Below are 26,055 nucleotides of genomic sequence, written 5' to 3'. Positions count from 1 at the left end.
CTCGAAAAACCAAAAAAAAAAAAAAAAAAAAAAAAAAAGAAAAATCAGCCGCAGCAACTAACATCACTCCAGCAACCACCAGAGTACTGTTATGTAGTACTAAGTGACGGGTGCTTTGACATTTTGACATTTAATCCTTGAAACTCCAAAGCCCCCCCCCCCCGCCCAAAAAAGGGAAAATGTTGTCTGAGTCATTAAATGACGAATACAACTGATGATTAGCAGCTAACTCTAGAACTTGCTCTATGATTAAAACAATGCAGAACACACACACCAATGCCCGAGATGTATCATAGTGGAATTTGCCTCCAGATTGAATACTTCCAGGTGATGTAGTGGAGTAAATAAGAAATACCCTCCAGAGGCTCTGGGATCTGAACACCCAACTCCCAGATGGTGGCACCATTTAGGGAGGTGGCACAGCCTTACCAGAGGAAGCATGTCACTGGGGGTATGTCTTGAGAGCTCACAGCCCAGCCCTACTTCCGGTTGGTTCTCTCTGCTTCATGATTTCAGTTCAAAGTATAAATTCTCAGCTTCCTGCTCTGGCTGCCTGCAGCCATGTGGTCCCTGACGTTATGGACTCAATCCTCCGGTCCAAGAAGTCAAAATAAACTCTTTGTTCCATAAGTCACTTTTAGCCATGGCATTTTATCACAGCAACAGAAAAGAAACCAACACAGCTGACACAGAGTAGCAGCATTTTCCCACGGTTTCTCAATGCCAAATCCACGCGTTCCCTTGTCTGTGAGACTGGGGCTACAACCCCAAGACACACATTTTCCCCACTCCCTTCCGAGCTGGTTTCTCAATGGAGCCGCCTCCTCTCAGAACTCCACGATGCTTCCAAGAGATTAACACAATTCCCTTAAGAATAAATTAGCCTATTAAAAAAGGCTGGGAGTGGAGTACTACTGCTCATCCTCATTATGATCAGTAAGCAGCTCATCACTGCCATGAAGTAGCATTGATGGAAGAACGTTTTCTGGTTTGGGTTTGCCCAAAGAAACAAAAACAAATGGGATCTGAGACACTCTTACAGCAACAACAAGCTACTGGCTGAACTGTCTTATATGTCTAATAGTTCTATCAAATGGAAAACTATGATGCAATAATATCCAGACCACAGGGAAAATGTCTCTTTCCATGGAATAATAACTGAGCGCTTTCTTTTTCAGATGCTGGAACAACCTAGAACTTTATTGGTGACCTCGTAAGACCAGACCTACAAAATCCTATGGCTAGCTTCTGTCCCTCTCTTCTTCCTCAGACAGCAGCAGCCTTTTTCCAGCCTGTCTGTCAACTGCCCAGTGACAGTAGATGTGTCCAGCTCACACCCTGTAGCCCACATGAGGTCAAGGACAGCCATAAATGAAGCCCAACACAAAGTCATAGAATTTGGAGTGCTTAAAACATTCTGAAGTTCTTTTGCAATTGTTCTTGGACCGTGACTGCAAGTGCTTGAGCATGAACACTGTAGATCACAACATCATGTTGCAATGTCAAAAGGTCAACACCGAAACCGAACCAAAGGAATTTATTGGGTTTGATATAATCGATATTTTGTTTAAAAAATACATAAATGAAATAAAGGGCTGAACACTCAATGCACAGCCTTTAGCAGACAGTACTCAGCCTCCTGCCACCCACCTTCATTTACTATCCTCCACACTCATCATCTCATGATACCGAACACGAGGCAGACATGGGCCACCCAACTTCCCAAGGACATGTACCTCTGCTGAATGCTCTCTATGGTTAGCATATTTTGCTAACTTAAAGCAAAACGTCTTGGTTATTTACACTGGGTTTGTAAGACAAAAGGACACCAATCTCTGAAAAGTCTGCCCTAGAGCCTGCTGCCATTACTGCAGATAAAGGAAACTAAAAAGTAAACTAACGGGGCCTTTTTTCATATATACTTAGTTGCAGGATAGAAATTTCTGGTAAAGGCAGAGGTATTATGGCTGACATACCACAAGTCCTCTAACGAGGCTGACTCCAACGTTATGGCATGGGGTCAAGAGTATTCAATTATAGGGGACAGTGTTAAGAGCTGTTTTTCTAGAGTACCCAGATTCAATTCCCAGCACCTACAGGGATGCTCACAACTGTCTATAACTCCAGTCCCAGGAGTCCCTCTTCTGGTCTCCCCCAGCATTGCACACACATGGTGCGCACACACATACTTATAGACTCATACACATAAAATACAAAATTTAAAGTTAATTTTTTAAAAGGAGTATACAGTTATTTATCAGCTGTCTGACCCTCTAGGTCCACGATGAAGTCCTAGTGTCCCTATGAGTTAATAGAGTATAATATATAAATATCCTGGAGAACAAACGACACTAGGAGCCTGGGCAGTGCCTAGGATTCAGAGGGATCTACACACACACACAGCATCTCCCAGCTCAGGACAAAGAGCCAGGTCTCCTGACCACCAGCCAGGAATACATCCACTGTGCACATGGCCTTGTCCCCAACCACATGGAAGTATCCATGCTGATCCAAAGTCACTTGTAGGCCAATAGCACCTACATACATGTCTGAGATGATTCTCTTTTTTTAAAATTGAAAATAGATTCTTCTCTCATACAGTACATCCTGACTACAGTTCCCCCTGCACTCCTCCTAGCCACCCCGTCTACATCCCCTCTCACCCAGATCCACTCCCTTCCTGATTCCTCTTCAGAAAATGGCAGGCCTCCAAGAGACAACAGCCGAAAAGGACAAAACAAGATACAACAAGACAAGGCAAAAGTGCTCATATCAAGGCTGGACAAGACAACCCAATAGGAGGAGAAGAGTCTCAAGAGCAGGCAAAAGAGTCAGACACACACACACACACACACACACACACACACACACACACACACACACCCGCTCCTACTGTTAGGAGTCCCACAGAAATGCCAAGCTTCTTAAACTTAAAAAAAAAAAAGACACTTTCCTAAATGCATAGACATTATTAAGCCAGAAATGAGAAATACAGAAAAGATAGTTGTTTCTACAAAGCACAATGGAAGTGAATATCCCAGAAACTTCTTTTGCACAGTTTGAGTTTCAAGCTCTGTCATTCAGCAACCCTCTGGGGTTTGGAGTTCTTGTGAGTCCATGTGCCAGGCTCTGAAATGTCACAGGAATATCTGTCCATGCCAGCTGACCAAACATCTCAAAAGGATGACAAAGATAATCCCCTAAGGCTATCTCACATTTCACTCTAAGTCTGTAAACTGGGAACAGGTTATGGAAATTTTTCAAATATTTATATTATTAGTATATTTAAACTAATGGATGGTTTAGATAAGTTAGACTTATATAGAGATGTGGCTAGATTAGACATATGTATATATATGTAAATATTGTATACATGTCTAAATATGTACACAGACATACTATATATACCATGTACATATTCACAGACATTAATATGTACCTCATTTATACACAAAAATTGTCACAATACTAGCTTTTAAGAGTCAATAAATTGTTTTGATATGTTTGCTTGTTTGTTTCTTGAAACAGGGTCCTGTGATACTAGGATTACAGGTATGTGCCACTATGCTAGGCTTCTAGAACTTCTTCTCACTAACTATGCTATTTGCACAAACAATCAGAAAATCAGCTCCTGCTCTCCGACTCAGAGAAAGAGCACTCCCATCAGCATCAATCATCACCAACTGGTATGATTTAGCACTCTACTCTTTTCAAAAGACCAAAACGCCTTTAAAAGGAAGGTTCAATATTTCATGTTGTTGTTAGCCTACGCCAATATATTAGCAGAATTTGGTACTGTTTGGTTATATAACTCAAAATGCCTTTTTTAAAAATTCCATCCCAACTAACACACTGGCTTCTGTGATATTACTAATGAAGAGATCCTATGTTCCCCAATCTGATAATTTACTGTTATCTTATTTTTGAAACAAGGTCTCAAGCAGCCTATGCTGGACTTGAACTTGCTTTGCAGTCAAGGATTACCCTGGACTTCTGATCATCCCACCTCTTAAATGCTAGGAGTATAGGTGTGGGTTATATATGCCAAGTTCTACGTGATGCTGGGGGTCAAGCACAGAGGGCTTCCTGCATGCTAGGCAGGCACTCTGATGACTGAGCTACATCTCCAGATCTCCAACTTGGACAACTTACACTGCTTCACCCATTTTTAAAGCACTTTCTCCTTCCCATGCAAGGTGACACACAATATAATCAGCAACAGGAGGGAGGGTGACTGCCAATCCCCCTCACGATAACTAGCTTGAGAACCAAAGCCATGTCCATGACAAACTTGATTGCTATAATAGGTTGGTTCTACTCAGGTACATCCTCCCACCCAGGGCTTGTCAGAGAGTCTATTCTCTTAAACTTGTAGAAACTGAGGCTCAAAGAGGTCACCTAAAGGTCAAAACATGGTGGGTTTGCCACAGGGAAATTGGGTCTCTCCCCCAGGGCCATCAACCCACAAAGCCACCCTCCACCCATCACTCCCATCAGAGCCACATTATTGATAAAGTGATGGTCAACTGGACCAAATGACATTCTCAATACTTCCTTTAAAGTTACTGGTAATCTCAGAAAAGCAAGCAACAATTCAAAGCCAGGGCCACTACACCTGTTTTTCCTCCAGCAGAGACCTGAGAGCAGCCCAGGCCAGCACAAAGGATGCATTGAGCAGTACAACTCTGTGGCAAAAAAACATAGATTATGCCAGGACATTCCTCCTCAGAGAGAACCATGGAGAATACACCACTAAAAATGGAAAGGAACAGACAAAAGGATCCATTGATTTTTACACAAAGAAGCCAGCTGATTGGAATTTTCACAGCAGACAGCACCAATCCAGTTTTGTGACATGACAGACTATGAATGTTCTCTTCTGATGGCTCTTTGCAAGTGAACAGTGGGATCAGAAATTGTAATGCTAATCAAGTAGCAAATTTGTTCACCAAGACATGAGAAGTCCTTGATTTTGCAACAGAATCTTCCATATGTCTCCCTCCCCCAAAGCTTCTCCACAGCAGCTGTAAAACCACACACCTTGACCCTAGCTGGTCCAGAGCTCTGTGGGGCTGAGTACTGGTTTATCACTGCTCTAGCAACCTGCAGATGCTCCAATCCTAACCCAGGCTGCCCAAATCTCTCCCCAAGAGGACCCAGACAGCCCCCTCCCTAACTGGGTCCCTGCCTCAGCTCTTGACCTTGTCCAGTACAATGAACACTGTACACCAGCATTTATCATCCAGGCAGGCAAAATATAAAGGTAAGTATAAATTTTATAGGAAACTCTTAAGGCCAAACCCGCACAGCTCATCAACCTCACCTGGATCCACTCTCACCCACATCACTGACACCCCATGCCTTAGAAGTTCAGCTGTGGGTTCAGGAGTCCCACCCCTCCCCCCTTACCCCTACTCCAGCTTTGGAAACCAAGAAGACGGATGAGTATGCACATCCTAGAGCAAGACTCCTAGGGCCCAGGTGTCTCAACTATCGATCTGAGGCTCCACTAGGACCCAAACTGGTTGTATCGACCATTCCACAATGCCAACAGAAACCATCCTGTCCTTCGTCTGCCTCTGAGAGTCACCAGAACTAGGGTTTCTCACTCTGTGCCTTGTTCTTTGTAGTGTATGTTTGTTTGAGACAGAGTCTGATGTAATTCAGGCTGGCCTTGAACTTATAATGTAGCTGAGAATGACTTTGAACTTCTGATCTTCCTGCCTCCACCTCCCAAATCAGCGCCTGTGCCACCACACTGGTTTACGCAGTGCTGGGAATCAAACTCCAGCTGCTGTTTATGCATCCTAGGCAAGTGCTCTACCCACTGAGCTACATCCCTAGCTCCCTCTTCTCTGTGTTTTTTCTTTTTGCTTATTTCTCATAGATGTGTGTTACTTTAAATATTTATTTTCTGATTACATTCACAAAACTGATAAAATGATTGTTCTGAATATATCAGCACTGTTTCTCTCTGCGTGTCATCAAAGTTTCAGTTAATTAATTCTATGCTCCCAAAATATACACATACACTGAAGATACTGACAGATGTGCTTACATGCCTCCTTTGGTACAAATAAGAAGGAAACCTACTGTAGCCTAATTATTCTCTTTTCCCCAGTTCACATCTAGAATATGGACAATGTCTGATAAAATATTATCTTTTAAAATAAAAATCTATCAGGTTTCATCCAAGTCTAAACTGTACCATTAAATGGCCAAGCGCATTAAGTGAACAGAGGTGAGTGTGAACACTGTAGCTTCTCTGGGTGGATTAAGTCACATGGAGGCAGAGCTTTGGGGACAGAAAAGGATGTCCAAGACCTCAGTACACAGGGTTCAGAAGTACCTGTGATGTCAGCCAGCAGGGTCCTTGTAGAATCTGTGGCATCATGTCAGCAACCATATGGTCCCTTATCCTGTCTGTGAGAGACTCAAATTCTTAGGTTGAAATCCTAAGCTCTCCAGGTAATTGTTGTGGAACAATCTTTTTGTACACAGTGAAGATGTGTCTTTGTCAAGGTGCCTTCTGATTGGCTTGGTAAAGAGCTGGATGGCCAATGGCAGGAAAGGAAGAGGTTAGGGGTGACTTCTGGCAGAGAGAAAAGAAATGAATCTAGGCATGGGGGAGACATCAAAGAAGATGGAGAGGAAGCGGGACTTACAAGAGGAGAGGTAAAAGCCATGAGCCATGTGGCAGCATGTAGATTAACAGAAATGGGTTCATTTAAGCTACAAGAGCCAGTTAGAAAGAAGCCTAAGCTAAGGCTGAGCTTTCATAATTAATAAAAAAGTCTCCGTGTCATTATTTGGGAGCTGGTGGGACAGAGAAAGACTCATACTGGTAACGCTTGCTCATAGAGGTGAGCAGGTCATAAGGGTGAAGCCCTCACGAATGAGATTAGTGGCCTTATAAGAAGACATGGCAGAGTTTACCTTCTCTGTGTTATATAAGGATACAACCTAGGAAGCAGCTACATCAGACCCCAGGGATTCCAGCATCTTGATCTTGAACTTCCCTTGGTCTAATCCACTCAGTCTATTGTGTTCTGCAATATAACAGAGGCAGCCGACTGACTAAGACTGTATCTCGGACAAGGAGGTTCGGATAAAGGCATCTGTCCCCATGATATTTAGTAATTTATTGGAGAATGAAGTAAGACAGCTTGTAGCAAAGCATCAGGTCTGCCCCTGCATGCCTGCCTGAAAAGAGTAAGACGGTACCAATAGTGCCATGCATCACTCTGAAAGTCCAGAGGACTGCTTGCCAAAATGCAAGTCACAAAACCCTAGTTAGAACATCATTTCAGTGAATCCTATTTACTTAATGAAATAAAAATAGATTAGAGCAGAGTAAACAAGTAATGCACAACCAAAAACTGACAGGAAGGAGCTATTGGAGCTCAGAAAAATGATACTAAAGCGAAAGCCTTGGAGGCAAGGTTTTCTGCCCTCCCTCCCTCCCTCCCTCCTCCCAGCCCTCATTCTCCACAAAGCAACAAGAACTCCTCCCTGAAGGAAGGCCACAGAAGCCAAAACCTTCCCCGCCCCAAAGCCAGACCAAACACCTAAAATCATATAGCTCTAGTTTCTCCTGTTTTCTGTGAAACAACTAGCCAACAAGAAGTAAAACCCTCTTCTCAGAGAGGCCTACCCTTGTCCTCAGGAGAAAGAAATGTTACAAGAAGAATCTGGACACACTGGGTCTGCTGCCATTGGCTCAGACCATTTCTGTCCTGTCAGTCTACACACCTACCCTTGTTTCACTGAGCCTCAACCACAAGATGGACAACTCACCTTTGGTGGGCCTTTGGGATTTCAGTCTGAAGGTTTTTCTGTCATGGTCAAATACATGTGCCATGTTTTCATCTTACTGATCTGTCTTTCTGTTGTAAGAGTGTTGGCCATGACCATCTATATGAATCACCCCTTTCCTGCCCCCTACAGAACCATCAAGAGGAGACCTCAATGTAAGTGAGAGGCCAAGAGAGGGTAGAGGGCAGAGGCAGAAGTACTGGCTAGTTTTCTTATCAACCTGATACAAGGTAGCAACATCTGGTAAGAAGGGCTCTTAACCAAGAAAATGTCCCCATAGGATTGGCATGTAGGCAAGTCTGTAGGACATTTTCTTAACTGATAGATGTGGAAGGGCCCACCCCATTGTAGGTAGTGCCACCCATAGGCAGGTGGTCCTGGGGTGTAAAGAAAACAAACTGAGCAAGCCAGAAGGAGGAAGCAAGTAAGCATTACTCTACAGCCTCTGCTTTAGTTCCTGCCTCCAGGTTCCTGCCTCGGGCTCCTTCTGTAAGTTCCCTGGATGATGGACTTATAAACTCTTCCCCAAGTTTCTTTGGTCATGGTGTTTTGTCACAGCAGCAGAAACTCCAACTAAGCAGACAAACTTACAACATGTGTAGTCAGCCAGGGGTCACTGCCAAGATCAAGGTGGAAGGTGACACAAAGGACTTCGCAAATGTAGGAACATGTAACACCAGGGATGAGCTGGGGAACACTGAGGAAATAAACACAATCCTGGAGGAGGCGAAGTTGGCCAAGGGAAGTTCCTGGGGTATCTGTGCTACCTAGCCATGTGCCGTGGGCATTTCCAATCACCACAAACACAGAAAATCAAACTTATAGGTACTGCATAAGAACTATATGGGACGTGGTAAGGAGAACTGTACGGGATATGGTAGGGAGAACTGTATGGATGTGGTAGGGAGGACTGTATGGGATGTGGTAGGGAGGACTGTACGGGATATGGTAGGGAGAACTGTATGGGATGTGGTAGGGAGAACTGTATGGATGTGGTAGGGAGAACTGTATGGATGTGGTAGGGAGGACTGTACGGGATGTGGTAGGGAGGACTGTATGGATGTGGTGGGGAAAACTGTATGGATGTGGTAGGGAGGACTGTATGGATGTGGTAAGGAGGACTGTATGGATGTGGTAGGGAGAAATGTATGGATGTAGTAGGGAGGACTGTACGGGATGTGGTAGGGAGGACTGTATAGATGTGGTGGGGGAAAACTGTATGGATGTGGTAGGGAGGACTGTACGGGATATGATAGGGAGAACTGTATGGATGTGGTAGGGAGGACTGTACGGGATGTGGTAGGGAGGACTGTATGGATGTGGTGGGGAAAACTGTATGGATGTGGTAGGGAGGACTGTATAGATGTGGTGGGGAAAACTGTATGGATGTGGTAGGGAGGACTGTATGGATGTGGTAGGGAGGACTGTATGGATGTGGTAGGGAGAAATGTATGGATGTGGTAGGGAGAACTGTATAGATGTGGTAGGGAGGACTGTATGGATGTGGTAGGGAGAACTGTATGGATGTGGTAGGGAGGACTGTATGGATGTGGTAGGGAGGACTGTATGGATGTGGTAGGGAGGACTGTATGGATGTGGTAGGGAGGACAGTATGGATGTGGTAGGGAGGACAGTATGGATGTGGTAGGGAAGACAGTATGGATGTGGTGGGGAGGACTGTATGGGACATGGTAGGGAGGACTGTATGGGACATGGTAGGGAGGACTGTATGGACGTGGTAGGGAGGACTGTATGGGATGTGGTAGGGAGGACTGTATGGACGTGGTAGGGAGGACTGTATGGATGTGGTAGGGAGGACTGTATGGATGTGGTAGGGAGAACTGTATGGATGTGGTAGGGAGGACTGTATGGACGTGGTAGGGAGGACTGTATGGATGTGGTAGGGAGGACTGTATGGACGTGGTAGGGAGAGAGGTGAGAGGGTGACAGAGTTGATCTGCTGACAATGAGAACAGGCAAACTCAAGAAGCAGCAACAAATGCATGTTTTGAAGACTGAGATAATAGCAGGAAGAGCCATTAAAGTGATGGAAATGGTGACCTTTAAGTGATACACTAAGGACTTCAAGTCTTTTCTTCCCCACTCTCTAAGACACATCTCTCCTCCCAGCTACTAAGCCCATTCCCGACTGATGCCCGGCTTGTGTGCTTCCTCCTCATGGTGCCCTGTCCCCCACTGTCCCCAGCAAGTCCTGCTGGTAACAAACAGAACTCTTTCTCTGCTCTTTGACATGGGTGGGACATATAAAATGGTGTGTGTTCCCTAATGCCACAGGAATGAGTGAAGAAGCTGTATGTCATATGGGCCATCAATCACACAAGCACATTGTTCCCCGAAGGACAATCAGAATACACCTCCAGACTTGAAAGGGGACTGAAACCTTTGAGACAGTGTTTCCTGCTTTTGAAATCTAATAAGTATTGCTAAATCATATTAATCATGTTTCCAGTCTAGGATAGGGAGAGGTATAGTTTCCAGGTAGAACGTTTGTCTAACATGCACAAGGCCCTTGGTTTAGTTATACACACACACACACACACACACACACACACACACACACACACAAAATTTTCTCATGTTGTCCATCTTATTATCTATATATAATGTGTATTATATAAATATTATTAACATTTATATTTATCTACATAAACATACAACAGCAGATACCAAAACTTCCAAGCATAAATGAGAAATTGTTCAAATATTTACCAAAATAACTATTTCTAAATTTTTGCTCATTAATGCATAATACCAGTTGAACTATTTGTGAAGCGGCATGCCCAGTTCTGAGTTATATGAGTGAATGAAATATAAAACTGTGCCCTAAGGGAAGTTCTAGACAGTGCCAGGTTGAGAACTGCCTCTCTTCATGGTCCCCAAATCTTAATGCCTTACTTTCTTGGAATTCCTAGGTCTGGCTAGAGCAATGGCTCTCAATCTGTGGGTTGTGACCCTCTAGGGGATGCCTAAGACCATCGGAAATCCCAGATATTTACATGATGATTCGGAACAATAGCAAAATTATAGTTATAAAGTAGCAATGAAAATAATTTTGTGGTTAAGAGTCATCACAACATGAGGAGCTGTATCAAAGGGTTGCACCATTAGGGAGGTTGAGAACTACAGGGCTAGAGTGTTCCTTCATCTTTTGTTGGCTGGAAGCTGGTAAATTTTCCTCTAACCTGGCTTCCTCATAACCACTCACTCACTACTTTAAAGAGCTGAGCTGTGGGTCTTCCGGTTACACATACCCACTGCAGCTGGCGGTTGCCAAGCTCCTGCCTTCTCATTCTCCTGCAGAGCAGATCAAATTAAATTCTCAAAAACATTGATTGCAACCTCTTTATGCATCCATGCTCCCCTCCCAAATCGACTCCAATTCTGGGAGCAGAGCTCTCAGCCAACAGACACAAGCAGGGACCCAAGCAAGCAGACAGTCTGTAATAAATACTTTATCAGCAGCTAAATGCAGAAGACATCATCTCCACCCAGTGGCGGAACATGCCCAGAGACCTTACTGGATATTATTCACTTTCTCTGCTAGGGTAGAAGGAATCCCCCTGAAGTAGTTGATTTGCAGGCTGACTAAAGACAAGGAACTCTTCCCAGAGAGAGTTATTAATATCCATAATAATAAATAAGAAACACCCTCAGCCTTCCTTATTTTTTTGCTTTTACCTCCAGTCAGAGAGTTTCAAACTGAGTTTACACTTTTAAAAATTTTATCTATTTATATTTTATATATGAATGCTCTGCATGTATACCTGCATGCCAGAAGAGGGCATCAGGTCCTATTATACATGGTTGTAAGCCACTATGTGGGTGCCGGGAATTGAACTTAGGACCTCTGAAAGAGCAAGCCAATGCTCTTAACTCTCCAACCCCTGAAGTTTACACTTAAATCCTCTTTTCATTCCTTAGGAAGAGAGAACAGACCACTGGGTCTGGCTGTGGAGCTACCTACACTCAGCCAGAGGAGGACCATTCCTTAGGAGGAGAGAACAGACCACTGGGTCTGGCTGTGGAGCTCCCTACACTCAGCCAGAGGAGGACCATTCCTTAGGAGGAGAGAACAGACCACTGGGTCTGGCTGTGGAGCTCCCTACACTCAGCCACAGGAGGAAGCAGCTTCCTGGCAAACAGCACCAGCTGTACTGGCATCAGGGGTACAAAGACAATCCTGCGTCTTCTTTGAGAAAAGCAGGCAGTGACTGTCTAAACAACCAGGGAGCGTCCCACATGTGACACACTCCAGTCTTTCCATACTGACTCTGACTCTGACTTTATTCTCCCTCAACGTGTGACTCAAAGATAAACAAAACAATCCCCCCAATCAAGGGCTGAAGGATATTCCAGCCCATGCACAAGGAATACCAATGAAGAAAATCCAGTGTGTTAATGCCACAAGAAAAGCCAAGAAGCCGTGAGGAATTTACTAGAAAGAGGTTGGCTGTGTCCAACTAGGCCAGAGGTCAGTTTCTACAAAATGCCTGAGAACAGAACCCGAGATCTCACAGTCTGTGCGAACACAGCTTCTAGAGAGACAAGGTTTTTTTGTTGTTGTTGTTGTTTTGTTTTTTTCCGGTCTCTCGGTATGGGTTGGACAGCCTTGGTACTGACATCAATTTTATGGTCAGGAGGGCAACCCAGACACAGGGAGACACAGACACAGCACAGCACCATTGGCTCCCAAGAGGCGCAAACAAGCTTTTGACAAGCTGCAGCTTGGAGGGAGTGCTCCCCGCTGGAAGACAGTACCTCTAAGGCCAGGGCCCCACAGAGCTCACATCAGAGCTAACACTGCTTTCTTTACACCCCTGGGTGAGCAGACACTCACTCTTCCTTGTCCCTTCACTTCACACTGTCCTACCCATCACACACTGCTTCAGTAAACAGGTAAGGGTGTGACCACCTACCTTCAGAAATACGTCATCAGGCAATTCTGGAGAGAGTGGGAGACTTGGACAAGGGCTGTAGCTCAGCTGAGAGAGTGCTTGCCCAGCATGCAGAGAGCCCCAAGGTTGACCCTCAGCACTCCATACATTGGCCTGGTGCTCACAGCCTGTGATCTTGGCCCTGCGGAGGCTAGGGGCGAGCGCATCAGTTGAAGGCTATCCTCAGCTCCATAGAGAGTTAGAGGCCAGCATTGGCTACAGGAAACTCTGCCCCTGCCCGCCCCCCATGTGCACACCCCCTGCCCTAATTTTAAAAAGGGAGAGACAGAAATCCTGACCTTTAAAAAGAAACTATGTGTGTGTGTGATGTGCGTATGCTGTGTGCATATGACGTGCGTATATTCCTGTTCCGGAATATGTGGGTGCGGAGGCCATGGCGCATGTGTTGGCCGTCACCCTCCATCTTGTTTTGAGACATGGCCTCTTGTTCCTCACTGTGTACACTGGGCTAGGGGGACCTGTGGAGGATTCTTCTCTCCAACCCCTTTCGCTCCGTAGGAGCACTAGGAGTGTGGAGGCATTTCACGTGGGTGCCAGGCATCAAACACCCATCCTCAAGTTTGTACAACCGTTTACACGCTGAGTCACCTCCCTAGCCCCAAATTCGGCCGTTTTCTGTAGGAAACAGAATTGTTTGGACTGATGGGTCATAATTACAGCCAAAGGAAAACCATAAAAGCCCAAAGTCCACTTCTCTGTATCTGACACCTGCAACCCCAAATGGGGGGGGGATTTGGGGAATGCTTTCATATCTACCTCAGGAAGCACCTTCATACCATCAGGGTGATATGAAGCCTAGTTCTACCCAAGAGCTTCTGGACACTGCTAGCAGACAGCAAACGCCTGCTGTGTGAGCTGCTGCTCATGGTTACCGACAGCAAGCTGAAGGGCAATCTGATTCAGGTAAAGGACCAAAGTATGCTCACTGCACTGTGAGTGTTAACAGGCAAACTGAGGCCAGGTGTGGAGGAAAGATCAGGAGTGCAAGGTCAGCCTCCTATTCAAAGTGAACTGAGGCCAGCCTGTGCTCTATGAAACGCTCTAAAATGGTAATGAAAATAAAGAGGTAGGGGAGCTATCTAATACATAGCCATGTTCGCCATCATAGCTCCATCATTAATGCACTCTAGGATCTAAACTGGGGAGATCTGGGCTCAAGACTCGCGTCAGCCACTGAATTCAGGACAGGAAGAATTAATGTCTTGACATCCCTGAGTCCCAACTCTACAGAAGGGAGGCGGTATCTACTTCCCGGGGCAACAACATTCAGTGGGGGCCACGGGGAACTGCACGGATACCAAAAAGGAAAGAGCTGCAGGGAAGCTTTCGAAGAGCAAAGCCTCCAGAGCTGCACAAATGAAATCCACGGGAACATTTACTGCAGCAGGGAAAACCGTCAGCATTCCGTTAGGGTCAGAGCACAGGATCCCCCAAAGAGTCCAGCAAAAACCACCTTATTCCCAGCTGTTATGCCTGCTCCTTCCAGGTGTTCACCTAAGGAGTCCCGGATGCCAGGCACCTCTCAGAGCCATGTAGGGCTGACTGAAATCCTTCGGGAAAAGACGCTTCTCCACTTGGAATTGGGGGCTCGCTCACCTGAGAGTTTTTCAAGCCAGTACTAATCACCTAGGTTTGAATTACCATTTTTTTCTTTCCATCGAGGGAGCTGCTCATTTATTCTGGTCCCCACACACAGGGCGCCCAAGCCTCCAGCTCCAGATGCTAAACAGTTCGCATTCACTGCCTTCTAACTCTGTCTTGTCATTTTTCCATAAACAAAACCTTTCAGCAGCTTTTGTAGGCTCAAATTTCACACACACACACAGTCTCAGTTTACTTTCAAAAAGTAAACTAACGCAAAGAAAAACACAAACAGGAAACAATACTGACTAGTGAGTCCACGTCCTGTCTAGGCCCAAGGGCCTCTAAGCTCAGGCCCAGCAGAGGTAATCACACTCACAGCTGCAGAACCCTGGTCTCCATAACTCCTCAGGCTTCCCATTCCTGAGACTGCTATCATGGCCCCTTCTGCAGAAGGCACTCAGGGTGTGCAAGAGGATAATCAACCTGCTAAAAGCCTCTGGAGCAACATAATCACACCCCACTTAACAAGAGAAGCTTCAAAGGCTAAGGCACTTGGGTGCCTTCTGCTACATTCCAACCAAACAGGAAAACTGTTTTTGTCTGTGTGTTTGAGACAGGGGGCTGGCTATACAGGCGCATAGGTGGGGGGTGGGGGGTGGGGGGGTGCAGGGGGCCTCAACTCGATACCCTCCTGCTGCCTCCGATTGCCAGCTGCTAGGATTACAGACGTACTTGACCACACTCAGCGATGTTTGCTCTTTCATAGCACTGCACGTTGAGTTGGATTTAGCCCTGCAAAAGCGATTTAATCAGTTAACTACAACATCCCCTGGAGCCAATTCTTCGATGGCAGACCTCTCTCGGAAGTCATCCCAAAGATGGCCCACTGGTGCTCCCTTCCAAATTCTCTCTCCAATGGCTGTCAAAAAGGACCACTACAAACCGTGTGTGTGTGTGTGTGTGTGTGTGTGTGTGTGTGTGTGTGTGTGTGTGTGTACGTGTGTACACACACGCTGCTAGGAAAGAGCCCTGGGGGCTTATGAATACTAAGCAAGCACTCCACTGCTTTGTCACACTTCCAGCTAAAACTACTCAACAGTCACGGGAAGTGATACTACGGGTTGAATAACCCTCATCCAAAAGGTACGCATCCAGAGTGTCTTGGATTTCATCATTTTGTTTGTGCTTTTTGGAATATCTGCACATTCACAATCAACATCTTGAGGATGAGACTCTATTCCACACACAAATTTCACTCACGGAACATGTTACTCTATGTGCAAAACCTGAAGGTAATTTTACACAATAATTTTAATAATTCTGTGCATAAAAGCGTTTCCAGACTGTTCCAGTTTCCCAGCTTGTGGAACGCTGATGCGGCATTTTAGCTTTTGCTGGTTTGGGGTTAGAGATGCTCAACCTACAGCGGTCAGGATGGGAGAAAAGGCTAAAGGTGCCTTTCTGAAAGTCAGTCAGTGTTACTCAGTCACAATTACAGTGATTGCCTCTTGGCCAACTCACATATCATATTACCCCGGAATTCCACATAGACATGCAATCTCGGCTTCTAAAAGTTCACCACAGGTGAACAGGCCCAAGAAACTGCTCAGTCCATGCTGGCTCTGTGCTTTCCATCTCTTGAAGCTTCTTCTGGAGCCTTGGAGCCTTTGGAATCCTTTCCACTATAGATTCCTGGGGGGGGCGGGAGGGGGGGGAGTAACAGAGCACAGATGTGCAAAGAAAGCAAGCTGGTGACCAGTAGGAGCTGTGTGCTCCACCATCAGCTGTTCACACTCTGGCCACCAACAGACAACCCTGAACTCACGGGCTGAGGGAGCCATATATGGGCTATTCGGATACAAACCTTAAGAACTGTTAAAGGAAGCTGGAGAGATGGCTCAGTGGTTACACTCTTCCAGAGTTTGGCTCCCAGAACCTACGTCAGGCAACTCATAAGAAGCCTGCAACTCTAGTTCCAGAGGGTTCAACTCCTTCTCTTGGTCTCTGAAGGCACCCGTATACATGTGGCACAGATGCACACACGCATATAGATTAAAAAATAACCATAAATCGTTTTACAAACGGGCTTATTAAAGAGTCTTAGACAGGGGCTCTAATGGAGCCACATGTTTACCATGCCCCCAGCAAAGGATTCCAAATACTGTAGGACCCGACTCCCCAGTGTGGATGGGCCAGAAACCTGAAGCAAAGGTAAATGCTCTGTGGTAGTAGACGGACAGACAGCCAGGAGGAAGGATGAATTCACAGTGTGTCTCTGTTCTTTTATCTGATCCCAAGCCAGGACAGCCAGACTCAACTTTCAGGACGGTCACACAAGGAGGTCAAAGGCACATGACTATCACTGAAACTGCATTTCTCTCTTTCTGTTGCTAACTGAGAACTGTATCCGCACAGACTCCCTTTCAATCCAGCCTAAGCAACCCACTGGGCACTTTCTTGAGAATTCCTCTACTAGTGCGCATGGCTGAACCCACAACACACGTACGTGCTGAATAAGATGATAAGGCACACAGCTACCTATTTATTTTTTACATCTCATATGCGTCATCTGGAATTCTGTTTTGAAAACAAATGCTGCAGGCAGATCTCACCGCCCCCCCCCCCCCCAACCAACTCACCCTCTTCCCAAGTACAGCCTGTTATGCATGCGTGACAGGCGCTCCACAGCGTGGAACTAACCGCACTGTATTTGATGCACTCAGCAGAGCTGTTACTGTAGGTAGGAAATCATTAACAGTACAGTGAGAGTGCTTGCGGCCATCCAGAGCAGAGGCCAAGCTCAGCCAGGAGAAACAAAAGCCTCTACTGCCCCTGGTCAGCCTCCTAGACCTCAGTCCAGACTCCATCCTACGCTCTGGGCATTTCAATGTGTCCTTAGCCACACTGCACCACACAGAGAAGGGTGGCATATCCCAGCACAGAGGAGTGGTAAGAACAAGTCCCCTTGAGCCACCTCTGCCCACCAGAGCTGGGAAAGACAGGCTCACCCCAAACCGCCCATGCCCACCCTCCTCACACTCAGTAATTTGATGAAATGTAAACAAGAGTAGCCAATGAGAGCGGAGAAAGGAACACGGTTTAGGAATGAGGGTTTCGTCATTTATGTAACAGAACCTGTTCCCTTGGAACGCAAAACCTCATGTGAGCCAGGCCCTGTGGCATGCACCCATGATCCTTAACACTCAAGAGAGAGACAGGAATATTCTCAGTTTGACACTAGCTTGAGCTACATATCAAGACCCTGTCTCAAAAATAAACAACAAAGGTTTTGTACTTCCACAGTGCCTATGCCGTGGGATGTCTTTCTGTATGCTGGGAATGTGTTGCTCCCATTGGCTAATAAATAAAGCTGCTTTGGCCGATGCAAGAAAACTTACAGCCAGGTGCGTATTCCAAGAGAGATAGAGATGCCAGCCTGCCGTCCAAGGAGCAACATGATGCTGGCAGACCAGTAATGCCACAGCCACGTGGCAATACATAGATTAATAGAAATGGGTTAATTTAAGATGAAAGAGCTAGCTAGCAAGAATTCTTAGCCATAGGCCATACAGTTTGTAAGTAATATAAGCCTCTGTGTGTTTACTTGGGACCAAGTGGCTGTGGGACGCCGGTGGGGAGATCATCCCGACCGCAGGGCCAGGCAGGACCGGAGAAACTTCCAGCTACATGCCTCTATCAGTGACTCAGAGGCCACAATGTAGACATCCGAAGTGGGAAACTCGCATCTATCACCATCAAAACAACTTCAAAGAGAAGGTTCTCCCATCTATTTAGCTTTCTGGGAGAATAACTTTACCACCAGCCATAGCAAGGAACGCTGGGATGAATAAATGGGTCTGGTGTTGCAACTCATATGTTTGAGGCAATCTAAGAAGTGACAGCTGACACCCCAGTCAACTTAGTGGGAACCAGAATGCTGTAAGAGAGACAAGAAAAGAGTGACGGGGGTGGGGGGGTGTAAGTAGGTGTGTGGGTGGGTGGACCTACTGCCCTATGGTCAGCACTTTCCACAGAGTGAAGAGCAAAACAAAGTGGTGGCTAAAAGGGAACATGGCTTATTATTTTTTTTTTTTTAAGATTTGTTTTTTAAGGGCTTGAGAGACGGCTCATCAGTTAAGAGCACGTATTGCAAAAGACTTGAGTTCAGTTCCCAACATCCAAATAGTGGCTCACACATAAGCAACTATAACTCCTCCAAGGGGTCCAATGCCCTCTTCTGACCTCTGGGGGCTTCTGCACAATGTGGTGCACATATCTACACTCAGGCATATACACACATACAAATAAAATAAAATTACATAGAAAATTGTTTGTATTTTATGCGTCCGAGTGTTTTGCTTACATGCTTATCTGTGCACCACACACAGGCATGCAGTGCCCACGGAGGCTGGAGAAGGGTGTCAGATCCCCTGAAACTAGAGTTGTAGACAATTGTGAGCTACCATGAGGGTGCTAGGACTGGGCCTAGGTCCTCTACAAGAACCAGTGCTCTTAATCGCTGAGCCCTCTCTCCAGCCCCAGAACATGGAATTTGGGGAGCTTTTAAACTTACAGCACGCAAGTGTTGTGAGGCCTGTTTTGTGCCATTTGGAAGGCTCTCGGGAAAAGAAGAAACAAAGCTAAGGACTTCCCTCAGACAAGGCAACAGAGAGGGACCAACAGCAGGAGTAACATCCTTGAGATGTCACCTCGGAGGAGGCGTGAACTGGAGATAGGAAGGGGCCCAGCCTGAGCTGTTTGCAGGGAAAGACAGACCTTAGGGTTAGAAAGACGAGGCTCTCCTGCCAATGCCATGCTTCTCTTTCTCAGTGTCATAAAAAGCAAAGACATCGGTCAATAAGGGGAGTGGAGTGAAAAAGTACAAGGCATGAGCTGGGTGGCGGTGGCGTGCACCTTTAATCCCAGGATCTCTGTGAGTTTGAGGCCGGCCTGGTCTACAGAGCAAGATCCAGGACATGCACCAAAACTACACAGAGAAACCCTGTCTCAAAAAAAAAAAAAAAAAAAAAAGGTTAAAAAAAAGTACAAGGCATAAGATGTTTTCTCCAAATTGATAAAATCACCGAAAAGCGTAAGACGATGCTTGCCAGGGCAATGATAGCTCATCTGCGGAGCCACCAGGGTTTCTGGAATACTAGGGAAATCCAGTCTCACCAGGACTGAAGTCCAAGGGGCCTAGGGTTGTTTGTGCTTCTTCCTAAGAGGGGACTCTTGAAGTCTGAGCGAGCCCCAGAGATGTGTCCCAGAGGCTGCCTGTGTTGAGTGGGGCAGAGTGCGAGTATGCAAAAACACCAACTTTCAAGTGGGAATTTCAAGTAGGAAAGGAACGCAAGGCCACGGACTAGGAGGCCTCAGGTCTATGTTCTAGAACTTACCAGAACAAGGAGGTCGAAAGAGGCTCACTGCCATGTGATGTGGACTGTTGGGAGCCGAAGAGGTCAAGGGTCACAGAGTGGAGTGTAAGTGCACACAAAGGCTTCCAGAAGGAGTGGAGCTAGAAAGGCACAAGAGGGAGCCGTGTGTGCATAGCAGGGCAGGGGCGGGAGGTAGGCACAGCGGCCAGGAGGCCCAAGAGCGGGGACAGTTAGTGATAGAAGGACCAAAGGGAGGTGAGGCCTTCATTTAGAAGAAAAAAAAAAACAGAGAAAAGATAGGTTGCAAGCTACACATGACAGGAAGGGAACTCTCCAAGGGGTGTCTTCAGGAACAGCCAGCTCAGCTTCCAAGAGAGCAGAAGGTGACGGAACACCCAGGATGTGACAACTGTGCTGGGGGTAGACGGAGACCCAAAGGAAACAAGGAATGAACGGGCAGCGACAAGAAACTACCAACAGAGCGGGGACATTGGTCCGGTGGGCAACAGTGTGCTTTCTGACTGATGCCCCCAGTCTAAATGGGCCTCGTTTGGAAAGCTACACCCATCTGAAGTCTCTACCAAAGGACAAAACGGAGGTTCCCAGGACAACAGCTACTTAAGAGCTCACTCAACTGTGTTTGGGCAACTGACCAGCGACTGACCAGCAAGCCTGTAACTAGTTCTTCTGTGCCACGCACTCCTCCTACCCAGGGAAGGACGACAGCTTTCAGCCGGTGCCTGTTACCACTAGAGGGCGAAACAGGTCCAAACCTGAGCAACTCCCAGGCCTTGGTTCACTACAAAGCACGCTCTGAGATGGAACAATTTGAAAATGCTCTCAAGTTCGAAAACTTTGTTCATGTCTTTTTCGGATGACATGAAAAATTGTTAGAATGTAGAGAAAGACGTGTGTACGGGCATGTAGAGAGAAGAGTCTCAAAGGCTTCATTCCTAGACCATGGCTTATCTCTAGGAAAAGAAGAAGGGTATGAAAAGGCCACAAAGGGTATTAATGTCATGTTAGGCAACAGTCACACCACCAAAGAATTTTCATGTGCTGACATCGTTTTACAATGCCTTGAAATTAAAGTATATAGAAGGCATAACTGAGCAAAACTTCAGAGAGAACAGAATGGAATCTGTCCTCTCTGTGCAGCTCAATCTCCAGCCAGCAGCAACAGGACTCCAGCTCACCTCACCCCCTCTGTTAGGCACTCTCCCTAGGGATAAAAGGACTCACTGGCTTCCGCTTCTGTCAAAGAAGGAAATTAAACCCAACTGTCTTTCAGGACTCTTGGATCCTGGAAGCCTTGGCTCTGTCCTCCTCCGCTAAGCGCATTAGTATGCAAATTCTGGTCATCGGGTCACCTGCCAATCACATCCTACTCTCTCTGATCTCTAGACTCCTTCCCAAAGTGGGGAGGAGTCACGGGCGAGATCTTCTGACTCCAACAGCACGACTTCTTCCTGATGAACTGAGCGCTAACAAGTACCTGTGGGCATTTTCCCCTCTTGACAGAAAGCTTCACATGCACCAAACATCTGCCTAGTCTACACGCCCAGCTACATACATTACCCGGTTCAGGCAAGTGCAGTGATGACTGCCCCGCCCCCCCCAAACAGGCTCGAAGGGGAGAGGCGCATCTACTGAAGGAAAGGACATTTCCTGAACTTCCTAGTAGGAAGGGTTACTTTTCAAGGGCCAAAGACCTCTGGGCTGAGCAGCGTGCTCAGGGTGTTGTATGAAGTACCTCATTCCATCTCAGAACCCTCCCTGAGGTAACTTCCATCTTTTGTTATGAAGGTAGAAACCACAGAGCTGCAATGCCAACTGGGGTCCACCTCCTCCATCTTCTCCCCACACAATCTAGGAAGAGCCCAGGAGAAAGTCTGGCTTTCCTCCTTCACATAGGCTTCTCATTACAACCCCAGCCCCTCTCTATTCCACTGCTTGACCCAAACAACTGTCTTTACAGTATCCAGTCCAGCTGGCGTGAAGAAGAGGGGGGATAGTTCTGGGGCCTGGAGTCTTGAGGAGCTGGAAGGTAGGGTGTGTGTGTGTGTGTGTGTGTGTGTGTGTGTGTGTGTGTGTGTGTGAGTGATTAGTTTATTTGCTCATCACTGGGACAATATACCCAACAGAAGAACTTCAGGTGAAGATACAGTCCATCGTGATGGTGAAGGAATAGTAGAGCTCATGGCAGTGGGAGCACACAGCCGAGTTCTTCACATCTTACTGGGACCGGAAGCAAAGACCTTGCACCAGAACCCAAAGCAGTTATCCCCCGCAAAGGCCACTGTGCTGGCTGCTTTGATGGCAACTTGGCACAAGCTAGCTATCTGAAAGGAGGGAACCTCAATTGAGAGAATGCCTCCGTAAGATCCAGCTGTAAGACATTTTCTTAATTAATGACTGATGTGGGAAGGCCCAGCACATGGTGGGTGGTGCCACCCCTGGGCTGATGGTCCTGGGTTCTAAAAGAAAGCAGGCTGAGCAAGCCATGTAGAGCAAGCCAGTAAGCAGCACCCCTCCATGGTCTCTGCATCAGCTCCTGCCTCCAGGTTCCTGCCCTGCTTGAATTCCCACAGTGATGAGTTACAATGTGCAAGTGTAAGACAAATAAACCCTTTCTAAGCTTTTGGTTATGGTGTGTTTCATCACAGCAATAGTAACCTGAATGAAGACACCACCCCCATCAACCCTCTTATGCTAGCTATGCCTCAGTCAAGGGTTCCACAACCTCCCACACCTGGAAACCAGATGTTTCCACACCCAAGCCTATGGAGGCACTTCCCATGGAAACCTAGCAGGGACCATTGAGAGATGAGGAGGAACAGCATCCTTGGGCAAGATTTCATCCCCCAACAGTCAACAGGTGGAGAGAAGGCCTTCACAGATGGACAAAGGGGCTTCCAAGTGTCTTTGCTTGCTACCTCCAAAGTGACACTCTGCTGAAGGTAAGGTTCAAGTGTGGGAGCCCACAAAAGCTTCCTCGTGAGAGCTGAGCTTGTTTACACAGCAGGACTACATTAGGGGATGGCTTGACCACGTGCGTGGTCACCAGGTGTCTGGGATGGTCTGCACTTGGCTGTGCTGGGGGAGGTCTTTTGCTCCACCCCTTGGCATTCCTTTAAAAGCCCTTTAGTAGAGACAGAAGGGGCTGGTGGGTTTTGACCGAGGACCTCCCAAGCTATCCTGTGTTTCTATCTGTCTCTCTTCTCTATATTTCTATCTACATATTTCTCACTTCTCCCTCCTCAACAGTACCCTGGGGGAAAAAGAGGGAGCGGGTCTCCCTCATTAAAGGAAGCATTAACAACCTGAAGACCAGCTGTGGTTCTTAAATCTACCTGCTTCTTAGACAAACCTAGGCCCCACCAACATCTGTGCCTACCTGCCACAGCCAAGACAGTTAGGAACTCTGGTGTGAGTTGTAGAAAGCCTGGACCTTACCAACAGGGTGCAGACTGGAATCCAAATGCTGGCTAGTCATTTAGCCAAAGCGGGCAGTCCATAGTGATGTCCCTTAGCAACCTTCTGCTACTAGGAGCTGGTTCAGAACCTACCTGGTCCACCCAGGCAAGCGGGATTATGGACTGAGTTTTGTAAAAACACAGTGTGGGTGCAAAGGTACTGTGGCAACCATTCATAAAGGAGTCCACAGGAATACAGTAGTAAGTGACTCCAAACTAAACCTGATTCCAGGGAGCCATGAGAGCAGACTGAGGACAGAGAGGGACATCAGAACAGAGTGGGTTCCTATCTTAACATGTGAGATACAAAATTATCCCCCGCTTCCCTCAGCTTCCCCTATGGTTCTGGAACTTGGGAAAGGTGAGCGGGGAGGAGGTGGGGGTGGGGGTGGGGGTGGTGTAAGGCAACTCTTAACAGCTGATGGAAAACAAAACAAAAAAGAAAAGAAAGAAATTTGTGTAGACGAGTTATTTTAACAAAACCGCTCATGAAGCAGAACTTCTAATTATAACATCAGGAAATAGGGGTTTTCTGTTAAAGCCCCAAGTTCACTAACTCCGTTTTCATCTTTATTTGGTCCCAGACACTTGAGAAGTGAGGCTTGGTATACAGGAAACCAAGGCAACAGAATGCAGAGAGGGGGTATATTCTTAATCTGGTGTGCTTACCCAAAGACCTGGGCCTTACTAACTGCTGGGTCCCAAAGGTTTTTGTTTTGCTTTGGGTAAGTGTGCATAAGCATGTGCAGGGCAGAGTTACCCCCAGGTGTCATTCCTCAGGAGCTGCCCACCTTGTTTTGAGACTGATTCTCCCACTGAACCTAGGGCTCAGTGATTAGGTTCGGCAGGCTGCCCAGCAAGCCTCCAGGGTCTGTGTCTCTCCAGCTCCATAGCACTGGGATTACAAGCGCATGCAGCCAGGCCCAGATTCTCTTTGTCCTTGCCTGCTAAGGATCAAACTCAGGAAGGTCCTCATGTTTGCAGAGCAACTACTTTACAGCTGACCTCTCTCCCTGGCCCCTACTGAGTCACAAAGTTTCCTGGAATGGTTCACTGGAATTTTTTTATAATTCTGTGTGTGCTTCTGCATCTGCTTCATGAATGAAAAGGTAAGTGAGCCCCTTAAGTCAAAGACAACGAGGCTGTGCATCCTTGTGTCACACACGTGTACACACACACACACACACACACACACACACTTGCTGGGTTGTCACTCACACTCACTACACATGTGTACCAGGGGTTGGGTTGGAGGGCTTATGCAGTAGAGGCAGCCAAGCCCCTGAGGTTAAAAAGCAAGTCTTCTTCTACTGACAGCAACAAGGGAACTTCCCTGTTCAGGTCACAGGTAAAGGTTCCAGATCCCTAGGGAAACAGTCAAAGGCATCCAGGAAGTAGTGAGGTTGATTATTCATATGTACAGACCTGGTCTCATTAGCTTATAATTGTTTTCTACTATATGGCTCCCTAATAAGAAGGAAAAAAAAACTAATGGCCGATTGCTTCCCAGTAAATAAAGACAAATGATCAGCAGAAATGTGCCTGACTTCCAAACTAAAACATAGACCCAAATCAAATTTGAACTCAATAAAAAATTTAATTGATTGCATATTATCTTGAACATAAATTATTCTGAACAGAAGTAAGGAAGGGATATTTACTGCTTCGAAACAACTGAGGCTGGATATGTTCCTACATTCTCAGTAATGCACATAGTGATTTACAATTAGTGTCTGGGTGAACTACAGTCTATCTAGAAGAAAAACAAGACGTGTAGAAAAGGAAGAGCTGGTTTTGCTTTGGACTAAGAGCTTCTGCATCCTGAGGGCCTCAGTTCATTCCTCTGCTATGTACTAAGCCTTGCCTTTCTCCTGGGGAGAGCCTGGGATTCCCATCCAGGTGAAAGCAGCTCCAGCCAGCAGCTCCTCCTCCCCCTCATCCCATCAACCAAAAAGGCTTGCATGACAGCAGGTGGAAAGCTGGCTGTTCAAGCCCTTTCCTTTCCTCATCTTCCTGTACACGGAGATCTGATCAGGAGCAAACATTTCTGAGTCTGCCCAGCCCAGTCCCAACACTCACCAGAGCAGGGCACATCCCCTTGGTTCCACATTACCAACTCTTCTTACGCTACATTTCTCCAGGTTACAAGCTTTGGCACTGACCAAGATTGCTGTCTTTTGGTTCCCTCTGCCAACTCTTCTGCTATAGAGACTGCTGGGTCACTACCTTGATGCCAAATCAATATTGTATGAGTCTCCCCGGGAGCTCCTTCCACTTACAGGGTCCTCAGACCCACACTCCAGAATCCTGCTGCAGCATGTCTGGGGAGTGCTCAGGAATCTGTATGTGGGATGACTAATCACGGCTCAACCTAAGCACAGAAAAGCCTATGACACTGAGCTCTAAAGATCACGTTATAATAGTAAGTCCGACTCTCTAATTCCATAAAATGAGATGATTTGATGAACAATCCAGCGACCCACAGAAACCTGTCATGAGTCTGTTTATGTCCCTATGTTTGTTTACTCAAGTGTAAATGAGAAAGCCATTCTGAGCAGCTTTCTGGACCAGGCATCATGAACAAATCATCAGTTGGTCACTGTTCAGCCAGGATGCAGGCCTAAATTGCCCACAGTCCCAGAAGGCAGGTGTGCCTGACTCATGAAGGCACAGAGTTTGGGTGAAAGGTTGGCACTACTGGGTTATGATTGAGCTACCTAAAAAGCATCAGCCTACACCTACATTTCTTCTTGGGCACCCATCTCCATCTCAAACTTAGAACTCACATGTGTAGGGCTTCCTAGAGTCTGACAAATATATGTCCTGCAT

The 26,055-nt window shown here is 46.5% G+C and overlaps 1 protein-coding gene across 2 annotated transcripts in view; it reads right to left on the bottom strand.

The window, feature by feature from the left end:
• The window catches only part of Nedd4l (NEDD4 like E3 ubiquitin protein ligase), a 338,079-nt gene that overhangs the window by 250,895 nt on the left and 61,129 nt on the right, over nucleotides 1–26,055 (bottom strand). The window lies entirely within an intron of this gene.

The sequence above is a fragment of the Peromyscus eremicus genome, chromosome 19, assembly GCF_949786415.1.
Source record: "Peromyscus eremicus chromosome 19, PerEre_H2_v1, whole genome shotgun sequence".
NCBI lineage: Eukaryota > Metazoa > Chordata > Mammalia > Rodentia > Cricetidae > Peromyscus > Peromyscus eremicus.
Note: the sequence above shows the minus strand (reverse complement) of the source record. Positions and strands in the feature narration are given on the sequence as shown.